Below are 8046 nucleotides of genomic sequence, written 5' to 3'. Positions count from 1 at the left end.
GCGCGCTGCCCTCGTTGCTCTTTGACCAGAAGAGTTTCCCAGAGATCTGTCAGAGTCTGATGGCAAAGTGCTCTTTTATCTTTAGTGGCGGGGCTGGAGCTGCCTTTGGCCGGGTTTCGCAGAGGGGCTCTTTTAGGGGGTTTCCAAGTAGGCTGCAGCCGAGGATTGCCCCCCGCGCGGGGGCGGGAAGACGGGGGCTGCCCCTGAGAATGACACTTCTTACCGGGCTCCATCCCGGGGGTGAGGAGCCCCAAGCCTGCCATTACCGGTTACTTCATTACCGTGAATCAAGTAGAACCCACGCATTAGGGCTGGAGAAGGTGAGGCAGCGGTGCCAGGAGTTGGGTCACGCAGGAGAACTGCAGGCCTATATAGACCAGGCCCTGTGCTTAAGTCTTACATGCTCACCTCATCGAATCTTGACAGACATTATGTTCCCTCTTTTACAGGGAAAGAAACCAGAGCGCGGGGCCCCAGATCTGTCGGTCCTCAAAGCCTGTTCTTCTGACCGCTGTTCATCACACCAGCTACAGTTTTGTCAAGTAAACTTTTTATTCAAGTATAAGTACAGAGAAGTATACATATCATTAGTGTGCAGTTCAACGAATTTACACAAAGTAAACACACCCAAATAACCAATACTCAGATCAAAAAACCAAACAGAGAAGCCCCCAGAAGCTCTGCACATGCTCTTTCTGCCACCCTCATCCCCTCTGAAAGTTATCATTTACCTGATTTCTAACAGCATGGATTACTTTGTCTGTTTCAAACTCTCTAGGGACCCATACAGTGTGTACTGTGTTTTTACCTTCTTTTACTTAACATGTTTGTGAGATTCATATTGTGTGTAGGGATAGTTCTTTCATTTTCATTTGTGTATGGTTTCCATTGTGTGAATATGCCTAAAACTGGATATTTTCCTGTTTGGGGCTATACTGATGCTATGAATATTCTAATACATTTCTTTGGTAAACATGGGAATATACTCCAGGGCAGGTATGTGTTTAGCTTTAGCAGACACTGTCAAACTATAGTACTAACTTACACTCCCACCAGTGGAGCATACATTTGATACAGTCTGTCATAAAAATTTTTTTTTTGTGCAACGTCACTAATTATTAGAGAAATGCAAATCAAAACTACAATGAGATACCACCTCACACCGGTCAGAATGGTCATCATTAAAAAGTCTACAAATAACAAATGCTGGAGAGGGTGTGGAGAAAAGGGAACCCTCCTGCACTGTTGGTGGGAATGTAAGTTGATGCATCCACTGTGGAAAACAGTATGGAGGTTCCTCAGAAAACTAAAAATAGAATTACCATATGATCCAGCAATCCCACTCCTGGGCATATAACCAGACAAAACTATAATTGTAAAAGATACATGTACCCCTACGTCATAGCAGCACTATTCACAATAGCCTAAACAACATAATGTCCATCGACAGATGAATGGATAAAGAAGGTGTGGTACATATATACAATGGAATACTACTCAGCCATAAAAAGAACAAAATAATGCCATTTGCAGCAACATGGATACAACTACAGACTATCATACTAAGTGAAGTCAGAAAGAGAAAGACAAATACCATATGATATCACTTATGAGTGGGATCCAAAATATGGCACAAATGAACCTGTCTACAAAAGAGAAACAGACTCACAGACATAGAGAACAGACTTGTGGTTGCCAAGGGGGATGGGGGAAGGGAGGGGGATGGACTGGGAGTTTGGGGTTGGTAGATGCAAACTATTACATTTAGAATGGATAAACGACAAGGCCCTAATGTATAGCACAGAGAACTATATTCAGTATCCTGTGATAAACCATAATGGAAAAGAATATTAAAAAAGAATGCAAAAAAAATGTTTTTCCGCCATTCTCAGCGGTGTGTGGTGGGTTGTCACACTAGACACCGTTTTGTGTGAGTACTTTTAGCCAGGCGATATCCAAACCGTGATCTCTGAATCCTTACAACACTTTCAGGGGTAGGTTTGCGTTTCCTCATTTTACAGATGAGGACACTGAGGCTCAGACAAGAGAAAGTCACTTCCACTAAGTCAAAGAAAGTCAGTGGTTCCTGCTCAGTGTCAGCCCTACACAGGGGGAACCCAGAGATTAATCAGATCTGGTCCCTGTCTTCCTAGTTTAAGGTCCCAGTGTTTTTATTTCCACAAAAAAGGGAAAACAATGGCAACAAGTCCTTCCTTTTTTCTCTGCATTGACAACCCTCAGTTCCATCTTTCATATCTCTGTCTAACACCCAGAAGGCATCCCAGATTTCTACTTGAGTCTTAGAGTCTATGAGTTATTCCCCCAAGCCCAGTCAAATTGTCTCCAAGTTCTCTTTGCTACCTTTGGCAATGATAAATCAATGTATCCCTTTGGAATCTTTATGGAGAATAATCATAAGTAGCCATTTCCTGAACACTGACCATGTACCTGGTTCTTTGCTAAGCATTTTACCTCATTATCTCATTTAATCTTCACAACAATCTTAGGGGGTAGTAAAAGTAACCACTTATACAGAGTCCTTACCTTGTGCCAGGGACTCATGCGTGTCTTATATATATCATGATTTAATCTCAGATTCAAGTGGGATTTGAAATGGGAGCTGTTGTCTTCTTTCTTTTTCAGGTCCTACATGAGAAACCAGGCTCAGAGAGGTGAAGTCACTTGCCCAAGATTACACAGCAAGTAAATGGTAGACCTGGCATTCAAATCCAGAGCCTATCATTTGGATTTGCAGATGATCTTTGACAGGTAAGCCAGTTGTTTTCAAAAAGGAGGACATCAAATCATTTAGGGAGATTTTTCAAGCTAGACCCACCTTTCCTAGCACCCTATCATAATGACTCTCCCCTCCATCTCGCAGTTAAGAACCACACTTCTAGGTCATTTCACAGTGGGCATATGAAAGCCAGGACCAGCCCAGCTGACTAAAATTTAACTCCCCTGGTTTAAGGCCAGGGCTTTCTTCCTCTCGACTATACTGCCTTCTAACAGAAGTCCTGAGCAGCTCTTGTTTTGAGTGAGGGGGTTCATGAATCTGTGTCTTTAGAGCCCTGGGTGAGGCTAAGTGCATACAGGAGCCAGCAGACAGGTCTGTAAAGATAGCTGGGCTGGCAGAGAACCTATTCCTCATCTACAGAGAGTGGTTGAAACTCAACTCCAGCCACAATAGCCATGCCAGAGTGTTGGCCTATTGTTGCCAGATCTGGTGTTTCAACAGAAGTCAAGAATCTAGAGTTTCAAGTGAAGTCCTTTTTTTTTTTGGCCGCACTGTGCAGCATGTGGGATCTTAGTTCCCGGACCAGGGATTGAACCCGCACACCCTGCAGTGGAAGCGCGAAGTCTTAACCACTGGACCTCCAGGGAAGTCCCTGTCAAGTGAAGTCTTCTAATTTTTAAATGTTGACAACAAATTCAAACACAAAAACACCATGCAAGCCAAATAAAACACATCTGGGGGCTTCGTATAGTAGATAGATGACACCTGGTCTAGGTTTATATCCTGTCCCCAGTATTACTATCAAAGGCCCAGGAAGGAAGAGATTTACTTAGTCCCGGGGTAGAAGTGGAGGGAAGGGTCTGAACTATTCAGAAGGCAGCAAAAATATGGAGTAAAGCTTAGGTAAGTATTAAACTCTGGGAAGGAGCAAATGTAAATGTCTAACAATAAATGATTGGTTAAATAACCTTTAAACCATCCATCCATTATAGGCTATCACAATTTTAAAAAGTGGTATAGAATATTTAATGATATGCCATATGTTCACAAAATATGTAACACCCAAAAAAAATAGACAACAAAGCAATACAGTATAAACCCTTCTCAAAAGTCTTTTATTTTGAAATTTCAGTTACAGAAACTTCTCAGACTGGTAAATACTCTTTACCCAGATTCCCCAAATGTTAATATTTGAACACATTTGCTTTATCATTCTCTTTTTCTCTATATGTTCATTCTTATATATGTGTGTGTGTATACACATACATATTATACACATAACTTATGTATATTATACATATGTCTATATAATTTGTTTATTTTAACTGCTACTGGGATTTTTATTTGGATTGCATTAAATCGATAGATCAATTTGGAGAGAACTGGCACCTTAACAATATTGTCTTCCCATTCATAATAGTGGTATGTCTCTCCATTTATTTAGTTCTTCTTTGATTTCCTTCTTTAGTGTTTGTCCCTTTCAGTATACAGACACGGCACATATTTTGCTAGACTTATACCTAATACAATTTTTCAAGCTATTTAAAATAGTGCTTTTTAAAAAAACAGGTATAATTGATATACCATAAACTGCACATATTCAAAGTATACAATTTGATAAGTTTTGGCATACATGTGCACGCAATACCATCACCAGAGTCAAGATAATGAACATATCTATTACCCTCAAAATTTTCTTCACGTCCCTTTGTACTCTCTCCCTCCTGCCCTCTCCTTGCCTCCACGTCCGAAAACTCTCATTCATTTGCACATTTTAGAATTTTACGTAAATGGAATCATATGGTATGCACTCTTTCACTCAGCATTATTCTCACATCCATGTTATTGTGTGTATCAACAGTTCATTCCTTTTTATTGCTGAGTGTTCCATTGTATTGATTGACAGTCTTTGGCTATTACAAGTAAAGTTGTTATGAACATTTATATACAAGTTGGACGTGTGCTTTTATTTCTCTTGGGTAAATACCTAGGGGTGGAATGGCTAGGTCATATGGTAGGTGTACGTTTAACTTTTTAAGGAGCTGCCAAACTGATTCCCAAAGTGGTTGCACCATTTTACATTCCCATTAGCAGTGTGAGAGTTCTCATTGCTCCACATCCTCACCAAATACTCCCTGACTTTTGAATCAGTCTTTTCAATTTTAGACATTCTAACAGGTATAGTTTATATCTGAATTTACCTAGTGACTAACAGTGTTGAGCCATTTTTTTTCTTACCATCCATACATCTTTGGTGGAGTGCTTCTTCAAATCATTTGCCCATTTTTTTTTTTTTTTTTTTTGCGGTACGCGGACCTCCTCTCACTGTTGTGGTCTCTCCCGTTGCGGAGCACAGGCTCCGGACGCGCAGGCCCAGCGGCCATGGCTCACGGGCCCAGCCGCTCCGCGGCATGTGGGATCTTTCCGGACCGGGGCACGAACCCGTGTCCCCTGCATCGGCAGGCAGACTCTCAACCACTGCGCCACCAGGGAAGCCCAATGTTCTTGATTTTTAAATCCACTTTATCAAATTTTTAATGGATCATGCTCTCAGTTTGCCTAAAAAATCTTTGCCTAATGGAAATTCACAAAGATTTTTCCTCTATGTTTTCTTCTAAAAGTTTTGTAGTTTCATATTTTACATTTAGATCTGTGATTCATTTTGAGTTGTTTTTTGTATATGGTGCAAAGTGTTGATCAAAGTTTATGTTTTTGCATATAGATACCCAGTTGTTCCAGCACCATTTGTTGAAAAAACTCTTCCCAGTGAATTACCTTGAAACTTTGTCAAAATTCAATTGACTATGCATGTGTGGATCTCTCTGTGGACTGTTTTTACTCCTGATCTATTTTTCTATCTTGACACCAATACCACATTGTCTTAAGCTTTATACTATAGCTTTATAAATCTTAAAGTTCAGTAGTGGAAGTCTTCCAACTTCATCCTTATTTTTCAAAGTTATTTTGTTTATTCTACATACATAGCATTTCTATAAGAATTTTGGAATCTGCTTTTCAATTTTTGTAAAAAATTCTTACAGGATTGGATTTGGGAACGTATTGGATCTATGGACTAATTTGGAGAAAACTGACATCTTAGCATTATATCTTCCAATCTGTGAGCTCAGTATATTTCTCCACTTATTTAGGTATACCTTAATTTCTCCCAGCACTGTTTTTTCATTTTTAGTGTACAGATCTTATACATGTTTGGTCAGAATTATCCCTATGTATTTCATATACTTAATGATCTTACAAATGGTATTTAAAATTTTTTTTATTTTTAATTTTTGGGTCCTAGTATATGGAAATATGATTTACTCTTGCACAGTATCCTGTGACCTTGTCAAAATCACTTACTAGTTTTAAGATTATTTATGTAGATTCCTTGGGATCATCTACACATCATGCCATCAATGAATAGAGATTGTTTTCTTTCCTTTTTTTTTTTTCTTTTTTTGCGGTACGCGGGCCTCTCACTGTTGTGGCCTCTCCCGTTGTGGAGCACAGGCTCCGGACGCGCAGGCTCAGCGGCCATAGCTCACGGGCCCAGCCGCTCCGCGGCATGTGGGATCTTCCCGAACCGGGGCTCGAACCCGTGTCCCCTGCATCGGCAGGTGGACTCTCAACCACTGCGCCACCAGGGAAGCCCTCTTTCCTTTTTTTTATAAATTTATTTTTATTTTAGTTTTATTTATTTTTGGCTGTGTTGGGTCTTCGTTGCTGTGCTCAGGCCTTCTCTAGTTGCAGTGAGCGGGGGACTACTCTTCGTTGTGGTGTGTGGGCTTCTCATTACAGTGGCTTCTCTTGTGGAGCACAGGCTCTAGGTGTGCGGGCTTCAGTAGTTGTGGGACATGGGCTTAGTCGCTCCACGGCATGTGGGATCTTCCCAGGCTGGAACCCCATGTCCCCTGCATTGGCAGGCGGATACTTTTTTTTTTTTTAATCATTACAATCGCTTTATTTTTTATTATATTAAATACAACATTTGCAGTATTAAACGCATTTTTTCCTCCTCAGGCTTGCTTTTGGAAGATAACCCTTGAATTCGTGCCATCACTTTGGGACATGGACATATCCTGGTGGGAACGAAAAATGGAGAGATCCTGGAAATTGATAAGAATGGCCCAATGACACTGCTCATTCAGGTACTGTGTTTGCACACATCCTAAACCACAATTCACACCAGAGCTGGAACCAGGGTGAGGCAACGGGGGGGCGCTTAGGGCGCAAAATTTAAGGAGACACTCATTATCAGGGTCAGGCAAATGCTGTATTAATCATCTATTGCTGTATAACAAATTGTCACAAACTTAGCAGCTTAAAACAAAAACATTCCTCATCTTATGGTTTCTGCAGGTCAGGAGCCTGAACACAGTTTAACTGGGTCCTCTGTTTAAGGTTTTCTAAGGCTGCAATAAGGGCCAGGGCTGTGGTCTCATCTGAGGCTTAACTGTGGATCTGCTCCAAGGTCACTCGAGTTGTTGGCAGAGTTCAGTTCGTTGGGGATGCAGGACTGAGGGCTTCCGTTTCTTGCTGGCTATTGGCCAGAGGCCACCCTCAGCTCTCAGAGGCTGCCTATAGTTCCTCATCACATGGGGTTTCCCAACATGGCTGCTTGCTTCCTCAAAGAGAGCAAGGGAAAGAGGAAAAACAGGTATTACTGTGCCTTTAAGTAACTTTAAATAACATAATCATATCATCATATATGTGTAATCATGAACATCCGTCCCCTTTGCCATATTTTATTGGTTGGTAACAAGCCACAGGCTATACCACACTCAAAGGGAGGTGGTTACACAAGAGTGTGAAAACCAGGAGCATCATGAGGGTCACCTGTCCAGCACAGTCTGCCCTCTGGCCACCAATTATCATGTCTCTACCACATGCAAAATACATCCCCCCTCCCAAGGTCCCCAAGAGCCTTATCCCATCATAGTATCTGTTCAAAGTCCATAATCTCATTGTCTAAATCAGGCCCAGGTGTGGGTGGGGCTTCTTGGGTGTATTTCCTCTTGATCTGTCAAAATCTGGCAGGCGGATTCTTAACTACTGTACCACCAGGGAAGTCCCGAGATTGTTTTATTTCTTCCTTTTCTTTTTTAAAATATATTTTTATTGTGGTAAAAGTCACATAATATAAAACACTATTTTAGCCATATTTAACTGTACAGTTCAGTGGCACCAAGTACATTCACACTGTTGTGCAACTCTCATCACCATCCATCTCCCGAATTTCTCACCTTCCTAAACTGAAGCTTTGTCCCCATTAAACACTAATTCCCCTGGACTTCCCAGGTGGCCCAGTG

At 41.3% G+C, this 8046-nt stretch overlaps 1 protein-coding gene across 3 annotated transcripts in view; it reads left to right on the top strand.

Annotated features, from left to right (window-relative positions):
* Positions 1 to 9: 9 nt before the first annotated feature.
* FCGBP (Fc gamma binding protein) overlaps positions 10 to 8046 on the top strand; it is an 83557-nt gene continuing 75520 nt past the window's right edge. For 2 of the 3 annotated variants that reach the window (XM_033845232.2, XM_073795865.1), the window contains exons 1-4: positions 10 to 320; positions 450 to 542; positions 2644 to 2769; positions 6758 to 6885. The gene's annotated coding sequence lies outside the window, so the exon portion shown is untranslated. The other variant, XM_073795866.1, reaches the window with a different exon arrangement.

Source organism: Tursiops truncatus, chromosome 19, assembly GCF_011762595.2.
Source record: "Tursiops truncatus isolate mTurTru1 chromosome 19, mTurTru1.mat.Y, whole genome shotgun sequence".
Lineage (NCBI taxonomy): Eukaryota > Metazoa > Chordata > Mammalia > Artiodactyla > Delphinidae > Tursiops > Tursiops truncatus.
This window is presented reverse-complemented; position numbering and strand designations above follow the sequence as displayed.